General features: G+C 46.2%; 2 long non-coding RNA genes across 2 annotated transcripts; one reads left to right on the top strand and one right to left on the bottom strand.

The window, feature by feature from the left end:
* Positions 1 to 4,759: 4,759 nt before the first annotated feature.
* LOC309377036 lies at positions 4,760 to 16,647 on the top strand. The gene is made up of 3 exons (XR_014171394.1): positions 4,760 to 4,890; positions 8,620 to 8,789; positions 16,266 to 16,647. It is a non-coding gene; the product is annotated as an uncharacterized lncRNA (long non-coding RNA).
* LOC309377064 lies at positions 6,297 to 8,686 on the bottom strand. The gene is made up of 2 exons (XR_014171421.1): positions 8,576 to 8,686; positions 6,297 to 7,053 (listed from the first exon to the last, which is right to left on the bottom strand). It is a non-coding gene; the product is annotated as an uncharacterized lncRNA (long non-coding RNA).
* Positions 16,648 to 16,848: the final 201 nt, after the last annotated feature.

Here is a 16,848-nt window from a genome sequence, read left to right as displayed (position 1 = left end):
CTCTTCCTCCTCCCTGGAAAGGTCAAGCTGGGGAGATGGTCGCTCCCATTCCTCCTCTGCCCAGTCCCTGACACATACATTGCTACACATTCGAAATATTGCATTCAATGGTTGGATGGGGAAGATATGAGCCCGGTTTCAATTTTAATAGAAAAGTACCTTGGGTATGTGATGAAAGATATCAGTACCTCCAATGATGGGAAAAGAGAGCCAGAGTGGTGCAGTGGTTAGAGTGCTGGACAAGAATCTGGAGATCAAGGTTCAAATCCCCACTCAACCTTGAAGGGTTGACCTTGGGATCAGTCCCTGCCTAACCCACATCACAGGAACACAGGGGGTGCTGTGATCTAAACCACTGAACCTCTTGGGCTTGCCGATCGGAAGGTCGGCGGATGGAAAGGGCAAGCGCGAGGGATGCAAAGTCCTCCTTGCTCATATTGCTTTGCTGTTTTCCAAGCACACTGACCTGGTCTCCTTCAGTGTGCAGGATTTTCTTCTGTGTACAAGACTTTAACAGAATAATGCTTTAAAGGGTTGCTGCTTTGTTTTTGTTTTTTTAAAAGAAATGTGAATGGTATGTTGTGTTCGACTAAGTCTGTAAACTGCCCATTAGCTATTTGATAGTGTTCATGAGTCTTGCTTGCTTAACAATAGCAGTGTTGATATGTATTGTGACAAAACCAGCCAAGGGTCTGATGACAAAAACTTAACAAAAAAACACCTGGTTGATTCCATAATGTAAGCTTTTTAATATGTTGCCGAAATGTTACTTGATTTTTATTATGTTTTATGTGTGTTGGGAGGTACCCAGAGTGGCTGGGGCAGGGTATAAATAACAAAACTATAAATTATTATTATTATTCTGTTTCTAGAAGGGTAGCCATGTTAATCTCTTGCTATGAAAACCCAAAGCAGCACCATAAAGGCTAACACACTGGTGTAAGGTTTCTTGGAGCAAAAGCAAATGTGGCACCTTAAATGTGTTACTTTTTAGGGTGTCACGAGAGATGCTTTATGATTATTTTTATTTTCTGTGCACCTGCTTGCTGCAGCAAAATGTTCATAGGGCTAAAGAGGAGGTTTCTACCTGGTCATTCAGTTCAGAAGTGCAGAAGCGGCCTAGATTAAGACAGGAACCGAAAATGCATCAATCAAAATAATTGAAAGCTTTATTGCTGCTGCCATAATTGATTGATTGATTGATAATTTGATTGTTTTTGCTACAGAAAATGAAACAAGGGTTGCTATCTTTGCATTAAGCTAATGTTCAGTCAGTTATATTAAAGTCCCTAGTTTTCCATGTAGGATTGTACAGAAGGGGGGCAAATGATCAAATGGCTCCTGTTAAGCCCCTCATTCTGCTGCTTCAGTGATCCATGGGCAAAGGTTAGGTAGCTACAGCCATGCTCAATCTTTCCCTGAGGCAAATATCACCTTGTGAGAGCCAGCATCTCAGGCAGCAGAGTAGGCTCACTTCGCAGCAGTGTGTTTGTGATTGTGAAGGAAACCATTTCTGCACACCCACCCTGAGAAAAGCAAGCATTCACCATAATCACCAAAAACTCGAGAGTCTCAGGTGCACAGCTGGGGTATTAGTTGGTGAGCGATCCATTGGAAGAGAGAGGTTGGACATGATCTCTAGATCCATCTTTCATCCCACAATCCCAGTGAAAGTGCCAAGGAGGAACATAATCATGGTTTGAAACATTTCCGATTCCACAAGCTTGTTGTTTTTTCAGTCATCACACACTAGCTGGTTCCATTTGGCTTTCAACTATTGTTTTGCCCCCTTGAACACAGCCTTGGCAGTTGCTTTAGAGATCTTCCAGGCTTCAGCATCTATTTGCAGAAAGAAGAAGGAAGGTGAAAGCTTAACTTCTGCGACAGTGGCTTTCGAACCCTCTCTACTTTGACTTGCCTGCCAGAAAACATACTCCCTGAGCTCCTTTTAGGATTGCATCAGGAGGGTCAGTGTAGTAGGCTGAGAAAACTGGTAGTGGGCTTCTTTGGGAGCTGTATCCAATATTGGGCAAAAAAAATGAGAGGCACAAATACAAGATGGGTGACACCTGGCTTGAGAGCAGTACATGTGAAAAGGATCTAGGGGTCTTGGTTGACCACAAACTTGACATGAGCCAACAGTGTGACGCGGCAGCTAAAAAAGCCAATGCAGTTCTGGGCTGCATCAATAGGAGTATAGCATCTAGATCAAGGGAAGTAATAGTGCCACTGTATTCTGCTCTGGTCAGACCTCACCTGGAGTACTGTGTCCAGTTCTGGGCACCACAGTTCAAGAAGGACACTGACAAACTGGAACGTGTCCAGAGGAGGGCAACCAAAATGGTCAAAGGCCTGGAAACGATGCCTTATGAGGAACGGCTAAGGGAACTGGGCATGTTTAGCCTGGAGAAGAGGAGGTTAAGGGGTGATATGATAGCCATGTTCAAATATATAAAAGGATGTCACATAGAGGAGGGAGAAAGGTTGTTTTCTGCTGCTCCAGAGAAGCGGACACGGAGCAATGGATCCAAACTACAAGAAAGAAGATTCCACCTAAACATTAGGAAGAACTTCCTGACAGTAAGAGCTGTTCAACAGTGGAATTTGCTGCCAAGGAGTGTGGTGGAGTCTCCTTCTTTGGAGGTCTTTAAGCAGAGGCTTGACAACCATATGTCAGGAGTGCTCTGATGGTGTTTCCTGCTTGGCAGAGGGTTGGAATCGATGGCCCTTGTGGTCTCTTCCAACTCTATGATTCTATGATTCAATATGGCTCTGCCCCCAAACTTCTTCCAAATCCAGAGCAGTGCAAGTGACCCCCAGGTTGGTTCAGGGCAGGGTGCTCTGATTTGGAAACCACCACCCCCACCCTGATTGATGCTATGGGTGGTGGTGGCTGTGTACAGTGCCAGATTACCAAATAGGCAGAGCAGGCACTAGCCTATGGGCCCCATGCCTTTTAGGGGCCCCGCAACAATAGATCAAAATTCCAACTCAAGTTTAGGAATAACGTTCTGGTGGAAAGAGCTATTGGACAGTGGACTAGACTTCCACAAGAGGTGGTGGACAATCCTTCATTGGTGGTTTTGAAGCAGAGGTTGGATGGCCATCTGCCAGTGATTATTTAGCTGTGATTCATGCACTGCAAGGGGGTTAAACCAGATGACCCAACTGTACAATTCTATGATTCTATGAAAACTAGAATTATTTGGAACCACCTGTCCTTGCCTGTGGCTCCAGTTTCTGTGGGCCTCCCTGCCTTCTGCCCCATCAGTCTCACTAGACACCAGCCGTGTATCACACACAAACACAAAGCCTTTGCTTAAGGACTCTTAAGAATGTTGTGAATCGCTTGGATAGGTTTTTGTGCCACAAGCTTAATAATAATAATAATAATAATAATAATAATAATAATAATAATAATAATAATAATAGACAAGAGTGTGCCTCTCACAATCTTATATGATCATTTCTTGCACAAGCCACTGCTGAATACATTGTGGAGGCTTTGAAGGAACACAACAAGCTGCTTTTACCATGTTTCATCTGGTTCATTATTGTCTGCATTGTCAGCGACTCTCGATACCTTCAGACAGAGGACTATCTATGCACTACCTTGAGATTCCAGAGATTGAACTGGGGTTTTCTAAATGCAAGGCAGATGCTCCACCATGCTTCCCAAAAACACACATATTGCATTTAGCATTGCTTCTACTCACCTTGTTCTTAGTGACTGCAAGAAAATTGATTATTGCCCCCATCCTCGTCTTTGTCCTCAATCTGTTCCTGCTCCTCAGACTTGCTCTTACTCTTGTTCTTCACCTTGCGCGAACTTGAAATGCTCACATTTCTGATGGATCAGAATCAAAGTGTCCTCCTTCGGATGGCATAGACCAATAGAGGTGACGAAGAGCTGGCCCTTGTCACTGATCTGTCTGAGATGGTTCTGCTCAGTGAGTGCTGCCTGGCATTTTGTCACCCTCCTCCGTGGTGACACCCGGGGCGGCCCGCACCCACCGCACCCCCCTTCCTCTGCCCCTGTCTCTGCCTTCTTTGTACAGACCTGTTTGAGATGGGTGATGCTACCTACTTTAAACTAAGTGAAGTTTAGTAAGGCAATAAGCCATTTCATGCTGATGTGGGGAACACTCAGGCCTTTGCCAGGGCTGAGTGGCTTTCCTCCATTCTCTTCCTTGACTGTTTCTTCAGTTCATTCTGCTATGGGTCCCACACGTCCCAAATTTCACAGTTTCTGAGCTCAATGAGGAAATTGGCTCACACTCTTTGCAACAGCTCCTTTTCTTCTCTCTCTCCCCATCCCCACCAATCTCATAAAACTGTATGTGTGCATTAGAAAAATGCTCCAAAAGGAATGTCTTGAACCCACTGAAGCTACCCTTTATTATTTTATTTTATTTTATTATTTTATTTTATTTTATTTTATTATTTTATTTTATTCAATTCTTGTGGAGAATCACAAGAGTCCAGTCTGGAAGTTACTATAGCGGATTTTCAAATCCTAATTAGAAACTCATCACTGCATTGTTGTTCCAAATTCCACAATAACTTTTTTAAAAAATTAAGGACATTCCCCTACTTATTTAAGAGGTATATTAACTTTTCAGCAGTATCATTAATGGATAGAGTAGCTCTGTTGTAGGAAAAGTATGCAAGTTGCATTGTGAACTTGTTTGGTTACTGGTGTGGAGTGATTAGTACTCATGCAATTGACCAAGATAAGTTATTATGTCCCCAACAGCCATGTCACAGTGTTGCCCTCAGGAGGACTTTGATTAAGATGACCAAGCAGTCCTCAGCACCCCTTTCTCCACTATCCAGGCTTGAAGACGTGTCTCTCCCAGAGCAGAAGAAAAGAAGAGCCTTCTGAATCAGGTCAATGACCTATCTAGTCCAGCATCCTCTTCTCATGGTGGCAAACCAGTTGTCTGTGGGAAACCCATAAGCAGGATTTGAGTACAAGAGTACCTTCTTCTCCTGAGGTTTCCGGTAACTGGTACTCAGAAGCATTGCTGCCTTAGACCATGGAGGCAGAGCCGAGCCATCATGACTAATAATAATAATAATAATAATAATAATAATAATAATAATAATAATTTATTATTAATACCCCGGCCATCTGGCTGGGTTTACCCAGGGCGGCTTCCAACAAAACACTAAAATACAATAACCTATTAAACATTAAAAGCTTCCCTAAGCAGGGCTGCCTTTAGATGTCTTCTAAAAGTTTGGTAGTTATTTTTCTCTTTGACATCTGGTGGGAGGCCGTTCCACAGGGTGGGTGCCACTACCGAGAAGGCCCTCTGCCTGGTTCCCTGTGACTTGGCTTCTTGCAGCGAGTGAACCGCTTATCGTTCAGCCCGGACACTGAGGTCCAGCTCTGAGGGCCTGCTGCTGGTTCCCTCACTGGGAGAAGTGAGGTTACAGGGAACCAGGCAGAGGACCTCCTCAGTAGTGGTGCCCACCATGTGGAACGCCCTCCCATCAGATGTCAAGGAAACAAACAACTCTCTGACTTTTAGAAGACATCTGAAGGCAGCTCTGTTTAGGGAAGTTTTTAATGTTTAATGCTGTATTGTGTTTTTAATATTCTGTTGGGAGCTGCCCAGAGTGGCTGGGGAAAACCAGCCAGATGGGCAGGGTATAAATGATAAATAATTATTATTATTATTATTATTATTATTATTATTATTATTTTATTATTATTATTATTATTATTATTATTATTATTATTATATTTTCCATTCTGAAGGAAATCAGCCCTGACTGCTCACTAGAAGGACAGATCGTGAAGCTGAGGCTCCAATACTTTGGCCACCTCATGAGAAGACAAGGCTTCCTGGAAAAGACCCTGATGTTGGGAAAGATGGAGGACACAAGGAGAAGGGGACGACAGAGGATGAGATGGTTGGACAGTGTTCTCGAAGCTACAAACATGAGCCTGACCAAACTGCGGGAGACAGTGGAAGACAGGAGTGCCTGGCATGCTCTGGTCCATGGGATCATGAAGAGTCGGACCCGACTAAACAACTAAACAACAACAACATTGTTATTATTATTTGTGTTCTTGTCTGGCTGGGATGTGTCCTCAACTCTGATAATGCCTCTTGGTTGCCTGGATGGAGGTGTGTGTGTGTGTGTGTGTGTGTGTGTGTGTGTGTGTGTGTGTGTGATCTAGCTTAGTCTGTAAAGGTAAAATCATATGGTCACCCAGAAGGGAATGCAACCATCGGGCTGAGAATGGTCCCCCCATCCTTGAAGGCAGACACTGAAGCAAGCAATGTGGGAATAAACAGACTCTCTTTATTAAGTACACAAAGCAAAAAAAATATCAGTTATCGAAAGCCTTTTTTGCTCCTGCTGCCACCATGATTAATGAATTAATTACATGACCGTTCATTTATACCGTATAAATTTAAAGAAATAATATTCTATTTGCATGACATTCAATTACATTAAAAGGCATGGCTGTCCGTTTAGGACGGTACAGAAATGGGTGTTGTACATAGGTGTCTATTAAACAGCTCTCCTTAAGCCCCCTTTTGTGCCACGGCTGTGAGGAGTGGATGCAAATTTGTGGCCACTCCTCATCTTCCCCTGCAGAGGGTACAAAAGCCAATTGAGATAGGGGGCAGAGTGGGCTCACTTCATTGCAGTGTGTGTCTCTGTGTTTGTGCAAGTGAAGGAAGCAGCTTCCGCCAAACCTCAATAACAGGAGGAATCTAACATAATCAATAAGAACCGAGAGTCTCCGATGTGTGGGTGGCCCGGTGGAGGAAAGAGGTCGGGGTTCATCTTGAGATCTATCTTTGATTCCACGATGCTGGCGAAAGTACCAAAGAGTCACATCTACACAGATCAGACACAAGGTGTTTTCTGTTTCACCAGCTTGTTGGTTGTCCCTCGCTCTCTTTTTTTTTACCCAAATACATTACTGAATTTCGCCTTTGCGCCTCGGACTATTGCTGAAAATTTCGCTTTTGCCCCTTTGGCCAAGTATTTTGCAGCCTCTGCTGAAGCTGACGTTGCTTTGCTCATCTGATTGGAGAAAGAAGAAGGGATGTTGAGGCCTGATTCCATCAGCAACACTCCCTACGTTGACCTGCCTGCCTGGGGACCCCTCCCCCTGAACCCCTGTTAGAATTGCATTTGGAAGCTCAGTGTGGTAGGCTGAGAAAAGTGGTCGTGGGCTCCTTTGGGAGCTGGATTCTGCCAAGGCCTGATTCAAATCAGGCGTATGTGGATGCCCCAGAGTCATCCATGACTCTCAGGGCAGAGTAGGCTTCAGGCAGGAAGCTGAGGCAGAACCTCTGAAACACTTACAAGCCCTGCAGAGAAGCCCCTTGCATAGGAATGGCATGGGCAAGGCAAGATGGGTGCCTTTGCCAAACAGCTTGCAAAGGTGCATGCTTCAAACGTGATCCCCCCCTACCTTTCATCAGTTGTGGGGAGGCACAAGCACCGAACTACAGTGGAACGTACTAGCTCAGAAGGTGGCAGACTCTCCTTCCTTGGAGAGTTTCAAACAGAGTTTGGATGGCCATCTGCTAGGGATGTCTTAGCTGTGATTCCTGCATCGCACAGGGTTGGACCAGATGACACCTGGATTCCCTTCCAACTCTGCAGTTCTATGATTTTATTATTCTACTGCAGGAACAAATCCAGGACAGAACAAGCAGTTGCTTGGGAAATGACTTATAATGAAATTGGGCAGAGGACCAGAGGCATTCCTTTAGGGAATGGTACAGACAGAGGCTCCCAGGGGCCAGAAGAGCAGATTTATATATGCAACTACAGCAACTCAGATTTTGTAAGCTCAGAAATGGAGGATGGGAGAGGTCCCAAGAAAGGAGGAATGGCAGCTAAAAATGATGGTGTATGCAGAGTTAGCAGGGTAAGAGAACAAGATGATTGAGTTTATAAAGAGGAATGAATTTTGTGTGTGGAATATGTGGGAAATAACTGAAAGCAAGTGAAAACATGAGCAAGATTAATGTGAATTCAACAGTTACAATTTTGTTTGAGGTAACATGAAAAGGAGGGGAAATTAGATGGTTGGAATAGAATATGCAGTAAGAATGGGAAACTTAAAAGAACCATGGAAGGAGAAGAAGGGAAGTTGGTGCATTATTTTGTTTTATTGGTGGGTGTTTATTTGTGGAAATTCTATAACTGGAAACTTTAATAAAAAATAATATAATAATAATAATATAATAATATAATATAATATAATATAATAATATAAAAAATAATATAAAAATATATAAAAATAATATAAATAATATAAATAAAAAAATAAATAAAAAAATAATATAAAAATATATAAAAAAAAATAAAAAAATAAGGCCAAGTAGTTGCCAGATTGGCCCAAGGCCTGATTCAGACCCTGCCTGGATTGAGGCCATAGGGCAGCTGGAAGGCAAGAGCTGTGAACACTCCTAGGATCCAGCCCTACCTAAGGATTCTGTGGGTAGGACTGGGATTTTCTGGATGCAAAGCAAGCAGCACGACCGCTGAGCTCCCATCCTTCCCCAAACTCATCAGAACTGCCTGTACCCACCTGTGCCTTGAAATTTTCAAAGTGACTTTTCTCTTTCACTTTAGCTGTGTGTCTCTTAGCTGTGTGTCTCTTAGCTGTGTCGCTGTCATCCTCCTTGCCCTGAACCGAAATGCTCAGAGTCAAAACCAGCAGTGCTGCAGATAGCAGGATGGGCAACAACTTCATGATGGGTCAGATTCGGAATTCCTCCTTTGGCTGGCAGAAAGGAATAGAGGTGAGGAAGGGTCGTTCCTTGTCTCTGCTCTGCCTGAGGTGGAGCTCTGCCTTCCTTATATAGCCCTTGTTGAGATCTGTTGGGTGATGCTACCTATTTCTGGCCTCAAACCAGAAATAGGGAGAGCAATTGGCCATCTTGTGTGGGGGACACTGAGTTCCTTGCCAGGGCTGAATAGATTTCCTCCATTATCTTCCTTGACTGTTCGTCTGGTTCATTCCACTCTGGGTCTCACCCTTCCTGGCTTAGACATTTCTGATACTGACTCCAAATTTGCATCATGCAAAGTTTGCCACAGCTCCCCAGTCCTTTTGAAAAAAAATAAGCAATGCTGCTTCCCCAACATACTTAAGAGGTACATTAACTTTTCAACAGTCTCATTAATGGGTACAATAACTCTGCTGTAGGAACAGTATGCAGGTTGTATAATGCGCTTGGTTGGGTACAGGTGTGGACTGACCAGGACACTGACGCAAGCCTAACTTATAATTGCAGGACGTGGGTGGCGCTGTGGGTTAAATCACAGAGCCTAGGACTTGCTGATCAGAAGTCGGTGGTTCGAATCCCCTTGATGGGGGAGCTCCTGTTGCTCGGTCCCTGCTCCAGCCAACCTAGCAGTTCAAAAGCACGTCAAAGTGCAAGTAGATAAATAGGTACTGCTCCAGCGGGAAGGTAAACGGCGTTTCTGTGCGCTGCTCTGGTTCTCCAGAAGTGGCTTAGCCATGCTGGCCACATGACCCGGAAGCTGTACGCCAGATCCCTTGGCCAATAAAGCGAGATGAGCGCCGCAACCCCAGTCGGCCACGACTGGACCTAATGATCAGGGGCCCCTTTACCTTTACCTGAGGTGAACTTGGAGTTATATGACTCCCAAGTCCTCAGTGTCCCCCTTTCCACTATCCAGGCACTATGTACAGACAAAAGCATAATGGCGTTCATTCTCTCCAGCTCTGAGAGAACAAACAGGCACAAGTAAAAAAGTACATACAGCGGAAGAGATAAAACTGTCTTCCATTCCCCACACTCTTCTCAGACAGGCATGTGATTTACACCAATCACAAATGCAGCGTCGGAGGAGGGAAATTGCTAAAAAAAACTTTCTCCTGAAGCATCTATGCCCTCCCAAAAGAGTCATCTGCAACCCTTAAATAGTCCATGGCTGATTCTGAAGTTACAGCCTCCTGTCCAGTGATTCCGCAGTCACATCCTCCTGCATGTCTGGAGCAGGCAAAACTACAAGTGAGTCATTTTGAGAGTCTGAAGATAGTGGAAGAGCCACGTCCTCAAAACTGGATAGTGGAGAAGGAGTGACTAAGGTCTTGAGAGTCATCTAGGTCCAAGTCCTCCTCAGGGCAACTTTGCCATATGGATGTTGTGGACAATATAAGTTAGGCTTGGTTAACAGCATGTTTCACTGTGTAGGTCACTCCCCACCAGTAACCTACCAAGCTCATTAAACAACTTGCATACTGTTGCTGCAGCAGAGCTGATGTACTCTTGGAAAATTAATGTACCCGTTCAAAACATTCTCAAAAGGTACAGTACTTTCTCTGCAAAAGCCATTGTGCAGCTTGGAGATTGGAACAGCAACAAGGTGATGAGCCTTAGATATCTCAACAGAGTTGCTGTACTCCTTCATGTTGAAAAGTTAATGTACCTCTTAAATATACCTCTTAAGTATTCATTTTTGGACTGGAACAGAATTTTGCGCTTCCTGACTAATGGAAAGATAGACTCACCAGGTGCTCTCTGAAACCTGGAGTCAGACGAGATGCTTAAGGAAGTTGCTAGCCACCTCTCAAAGAAATATTTGTAATGTTAACATTGTAAAAAAAGAGATTACAGCCGTAATCTATCATGTGAAAAATCCCGCCGCCCCCAAAACTATAGCCTCTTCTCTGATGGAGAAATGATTTTTATTTAATGTTGGAGCACCTTATACAAACGGGGACACGGGTGGTGCTGTGGGTTAAACCACTGAGCCTAGGGCTTGCTGATCAGAAGGTCGTCGGTTTGAATCCCCACGACGGGGTGAGCTCCCGTTGCTCAGTCCCTGCTCCTGCCAACCTAGCAGTTCAAAAGCACATCAAAGTGCAAGTAGATAAATAGGTACTGCTCCGGCGGGAAGGTAAACGGCGTTTCCGTGTGCTGCTCTGGTGCGCCAGAAGCGGCTTAGTCATTCTGGCCACATGACCCGGAAGCTGTACGCCGGCTCTGTCAGCCAATAAAGCGAAATGAGCGCCACAACCCCAGAGTCAGCCACGACTAGACCTAATGGTCAGGGGTCCCTTTACCTTTACCTTTACCTAGGTCAGTGGCCATCACTGCCTCCTGTGGGAGTGAGTGGAGGCCCATGAGTTCTAGTATTATCAGAGAGGGAGAAAAGCTTTCCTCTTTCACTTTCTCCATGCTATGTGGAATTTTATGAGCTTCTATCATTGTCACCAGTCAGGCTTCAGGGAATCCAATCCCTCCCACGGTAGGCAGCCAAGTATTAGATAAACAAGGAGAGTTCTTACCAAGTCTTTTATACAGTACAGTGGTACCTCAGGTTAAGTACTTAATTCATTCTGGAGGTTCGTTCTTAACCTGAAACTGTTCTTAACCTGAAGCACCACTTTAGCTAATGGGGCCTCCTGCTGCTGCCACACCGCCGGAGCACGATTTCTGTTCTAATCCTGAAGCAAAGTTCTTAACCTGAAGCACTATTTCTGGGTTAGCGGAGTCTGTAACCTGAAGCGTATGTAACCTGAAGCGTATGTAACCCGAGGTACCACTGTATTCACAGAGAGAGAGATAGCAGTGCCATCTTTCTTAGATAATGGCGTTTCTCCAAGTTAAGCCCCACCCCTCCATCTCTCCCTTTATACGTCATTCCTACGGTGTCTGATCTGTGCCTTCTACCTCTGAGCTCTCTGCTCTCCTACCTTCAATGACCTCCAGGTTCTGGGAAGGGGGGGGGGGTCTGGCATGCTTTCTAAAGACACTGAGTCTGTCAGCTATCTCTCCCCTGGTGCTTCTTTTTCTTCCTGCTCCTCTCCCATTATTTCCCAGCTTCTCTCTTCCTCTGCCTCTGAGCTATGCCCTCCCGCAGACCACTGACTTCCTCTTCTCTGGAAAGTTCAGGAGGAGGGGGAGGTGGTCTCCACCATTCCTCCTCCACTGTCCAGTCCCTGACATCACCTCTTACTCACTTTTTCTATGAACCCAAAAGTCCCAAATGAGGCAACCTTTGCTTGTAACCAGGCAGAGGGCCTTCTCGGTAGTGGCGGCCGCCCTGTGGAACGCCCTCCCATCAGATGTCAAAGCGATAAACATCTACCTGACATTCAAAAGACATCTGAAGGCAGCCCTGTTCAGGGAAGTTTTAAATATGTGACATTCTAGTGTATCTTTCATCTTTGTTGGAAGCTGCCCAATAATATTATTATTATTGTAGGGGAGTCACTTTATTCCCTTCCACATTTTGGCTGCCCTTTTCTGAACCATCCTGAAAACCAACTCCAAAGATTCTCCTCTACTTAACTTGCTGATCTACATCAACAAAATTGAGCCCCCATCCAAACATAAGTTGTTGGGTTTCCAGGAAGAGAGAATGTTCTTGTGCTCAGGTCTGGCTTGGATCCTGTGAAGATGGGATGCTGAGCTGCATGGACCACTGGCCTGATCCAGCAGAGCATTTCTTAGGTTATTATCACCCTAGTGGCAGTGGAAATATTGTGGGATGAGGAAATAGAAGGGAACCCCCTGTTCAGTACAGTTTTTCTTCCCTTAATTGGCCAGGGAATATCTGAGCCATGACAGCCTCATAACCGATTAGGGCCCCAGCAAATTCTGAAACTGGCCATGTGGAAAAGAGATGTCTGCCAAGACCAGAGGTAAATGGTGTTCCAAATAACTTTGTTCCTGCTCCCTAGCCAATAATACCTTACAACCCAAGCCACTCCTGATTAAAAACAAACAAATCACCTAAGTGGCCGGGCACAAACCCAGATTCTTCCTTGCTCATGGAGGAAAGGGTACATAAAGAGCTGGTGCCATCACCTGGGACAGAACAGACCAAAGGAGAAGCTCTTCCACTCCATTGACCAGCGTGGAGCCATCATGAAGTTCTCCATCACCCTCTTTGTTGCTGTGTTGCTGATCTGGTCCATTATAGCTCTGGATGAGGTCCAGGCTGAGGATTCAGCCCAGGGCAAGACGGTAAGTAGAAGAATATAAGGACAGCCCTGAAGCTGGATCAGGCCAGGGGTCCATCTAGTCCAGCATCCTCTTCTCACAGTAGTCAACTGAAGGAGAAGCCCACAAGCAGGCCCTGAAGGTAACAGCCATTCTCCCTGACACTTGGGATTCCCAGGAACTGATATTAACAAGGGGTCTCCATCCTATTGCCAAGGAGTTGTCATTCTGCTGTTTCAAACTGAACATGGCCATCCAAGGGGCCTCCAATGTGCTCAGGTCCTGCTTGTGGGTTTCTTGTGGACTTCTGGATGGCCACACTGGGAACAGGATACTGCACCAGATGGGCCTTTGCTTGCTGTCTAGTGGGACTCCTCTCAGATCTCCTAAGACACAGGGTGGTATCCAATGCTTGTCCTCCTCAGAGTAGACTCATTGAAGTTAAGAGGCATGGCTATCTTAGGTCCATTAACTGCAAGGAATCTACTCTGAGTACAGTCTTCTCTGAGTAGGACTAGCACTTGCTACCAGTGGCATCTGAACTGAAATTGTTTTCAGATGTTGTTAGATGAGTTAATTCATTTATCTCTTGTTTTGTTTGGTGCCCCAGAGGAAGGGCAGGATATAAATATAATTAATAATAATTATGGCAATGGTAATAACAACTAAATCTCAACAACTCATAGAAAGCTGCCCTCTGCCAAGTCGAACAATTGGTTCTTCAATGTTATCTATGAATTGACTGGTTGGAGCTCTCGAGGGGTTCAGTCAGGGCTCTTTTCTATCCCCACCTGCAGATGCCAGGGATTAGGTAAAAGGTAAAGGTAAAGGACCCCTGGATGGTTATGCCCAGTCAAAGGCAACTATGGGGTTGTGGGGCTCATCTCATTTTTCAGCCCAAGGGAACTGGCATTTGTCCACAGAGAGCTTTCTGGGTCATGTGGCCAGCATGACTAAACTGCTTCTGGTGCAACGGAACACTGTGATGGAAACCAGAACACACAGAAATGCCATTTACCTTCCCTCCGCAGTGGTACCTATTTATCTACTTGCACTGGCGTGCTTTCAAACTGCTGGGTTGGCAGGAGCCAGGACAAAGCATCAGGAGTTCATCCCGTCACAGGAATTTGAAATGCCAACCTTCTGATTGGCAAGCCCAATAGGCTCAGTGGTTTAGACCACAGTCTTTGGTACCTTGGACCTTCTGCATGCAAAGCAGATGTTCTAACACTGAGATGATGATGATGATGATGATGATGATGATGATGATGATTTATACCCCGCCCTCCCTGGCCAAATCCAGGCTCAGAGCGGCTAACATCAAACGTATAACACATTAACATAAAATCAGGCAAACAATTGAAATACATCCTAAAATCAGATCAGGATCAAAATAAAATCCAATCAGATGGCAACCCACAGATTAGGGTTGGGGATGTTAAATGCTCACCAGGCCCAACTGTTTCTGCTGAACTTATATGGGTCTGTGAGAAAAATTGGGAGGCCACTTTCATGCAAGTTCTTATGAAAGGGGAGGAGGAGTCAGACTGAACCCCAACCAAAGGCCTGGCAGAACAGCTCCGTCTTGCAGGCCCTGCAGAGAGAAGTCAAATCCTGCAAGGCCCTGCTGTTTTGTGACACAGTGTTCCACCAGGCCGGGGCCCTGGCTGAAAAGGCCCTGGTCCTTGTCAAGGTCAGTCTAATCTCCTTGAGGCTTGGGACCTCCAAAATGTTGTTATTTGTGGACCGTAAGGTCCTTCATGGGATGCAGGTGGCACTGTGGGTAAAACCTCAGCACCTAGGACTTGCCAATCGTCAGGTCAGCGGTTCGAATCCCCGCGGCGGGGTGCGCTCCCGTTGCTCGGTCCCAGCGCCTGCCAACCTAGCAATTCAAAAGCACCCCCGGGTGCAAGTAGATAAATAGGGACCACTTACTAGCAGGAAGGTAAACGGCGTTTCCTTGTGCTGCGCTGGCTCGCCAAATGCAGCTTGTCAAGCTGGCCACGTGACCCGGAAGTGTCTTCGGACAGCGCTGGCCCCTGGCCTCTTAAGTGAGATGGGCACACAACCCCAGAGTCAGACACGACTGTCCCATACGGGCAGGGATACCTTTACCTTTACTTAAGGTCCTCCATGGGGCATACCAGGAGAGGCGGTCCCATAGGCATGAGGGACCTAGGTCTACATTCCTTCCCTCAAACTCAAGTACAATCCTAGTCTTTGTGGTTCTCAGAAAGGGGTGGTTTAAAGAGAAACAGAGGAACCTGCCTTATACTGAGACAGTCCATATAGCTCGGTGTCAGGGGTTCAGGGAGAGAGGCGCAGATGAGGGAGGAGACTGAGAGCAAGGGGGAAGGATCCCAGGGCGACGAGGAAGAGGATGACAATGACTCGAGGGTTTCCATGAGTCTTTCCAGTGAATCGGAGGATTCCCAAAAGGGAGCGCCCCTGGTCAGGCCAAGGGGAGCCACAGGGGGGAGTAGTCAGGAGCAGGGCAGCAGCAGGGGAACCCCCAGTGGGAGTTGGAGATTGGGACCGGCTTCTCCGCCGGAACGGAGTGAAGGGGGTGGAGCTACCAGTGTGTCAGACGGAGCAGAGCAGGAAGCAGAGAGGGGAAGGAGATCGGGGCAAGACACCCTGCCGGAAGGGGCGGAGAGTAGTACCGGGAGCAGCGTAACTGTTGAAAGGAAGGTCAGAAGCAGCGTACGCATGCCAAGTTCAAATGTGGAGGCACGCGGAAGTGAGGAGAGCCCGGAGGAGGAGCCTGGTCCCAAAGCAAGAAGGAGGGGGGAGCAGGCGTCAGAGGATTCAGCCTCTGGGGAATCCCAGAGGGAGGGAACCCAGGGGGGCAGAAAGACCCTGCGGAAAAGGAAGGAGAGGAAGAGGTGGTCCAGCACAAGCCTCTTAAACTGGTGTAGAGGCGGGACTGATTCAGAGGGGACTTCAGCGGTCTAAGCCTAACAGACGTAGGGCCACGCGCCTCGGATGTGAAGCTAACAATGTTCTTCAATAAAAGCTTCTGTATATAAGCTGGACTCGGCTTTGGTCTCTTGTGAGCTGGGACCTTGGGTGGCCCTGACACTCGGTATTGTCCACTCTGAGGAACAAAAGATCTCCAAGGTTTAGGACAGGAGACCCGGCAAGCACACCTGGGAATGCCATTGTAGATTGAATTTGGATAGTCTCTTCCACTCTTGACCAGAGGGACAAAGGTTCCACTCCACACTTGTAACACGAGGAAGGGTGTCTGCAGATGCTGGGTCGTGATATCAACTATCTTCTCTTTGCTACCAACAGGGGGCATTGAACGATGTGATTCATACAATCAGGAAACGTGCCCCAAAGGCAAATAGGAGTGGAGTTGAGGCAGCCCTTCTTTTGAAAGGGATAATGAATTCTATTGCAAATGCTGACAAGCCTAAGGTATATCAGCCTACACCAGACCACCCAGTAGCTATGTCATAGCAACATGTCCTTCCTGCCTGCTGCTGGCCCTCCTCAAGGCACCTCCACTTCTGCAACCAGACCCTGCGATGCTCCAGTTCATTTTGATCTAACCTCCGACCGCTCCCTCCTCCCAAAGATGCTCAGAGCTTCAGCACAAGGTCTTCAAACATCAGCCCATCACCACTAATTTCTCTCCATGCAGAAGGAACCCAGCACCGAGGCATCAATTGCAATGGCCCACTCAAAAAAATAAAGGTCATCCAGCAGTTCTCTGTGTCTGTTTTTACCTGGGTTTAATGTCACGTCAGTTGAGTTTCAAGCAGAAGAGGTTTATTCACTAGGGCTGCCCCACTGAGCTGTGATTGTCATTGGAGGCTCAGGTGGCCTTGGCAAGGAATGCTTTTTTCCAGCTCCAACTGGTTCACCAGCTATT

Source organism: Podarcis melisellensis (assembly GCF_964234715.1).
Source record: "Podarcis melisellensis genome assembly, chromosome: 8".
Classification (NCBI taxonomy): Eukaryota; Metazoa; Chordata; class Lepidosauria; order Squamata; family Lacertidae; genus Podarcis; species Podarcis melisellensis.
This window is presented reverse-complemented; position numbering and strand designations above follow the sequence as displayed.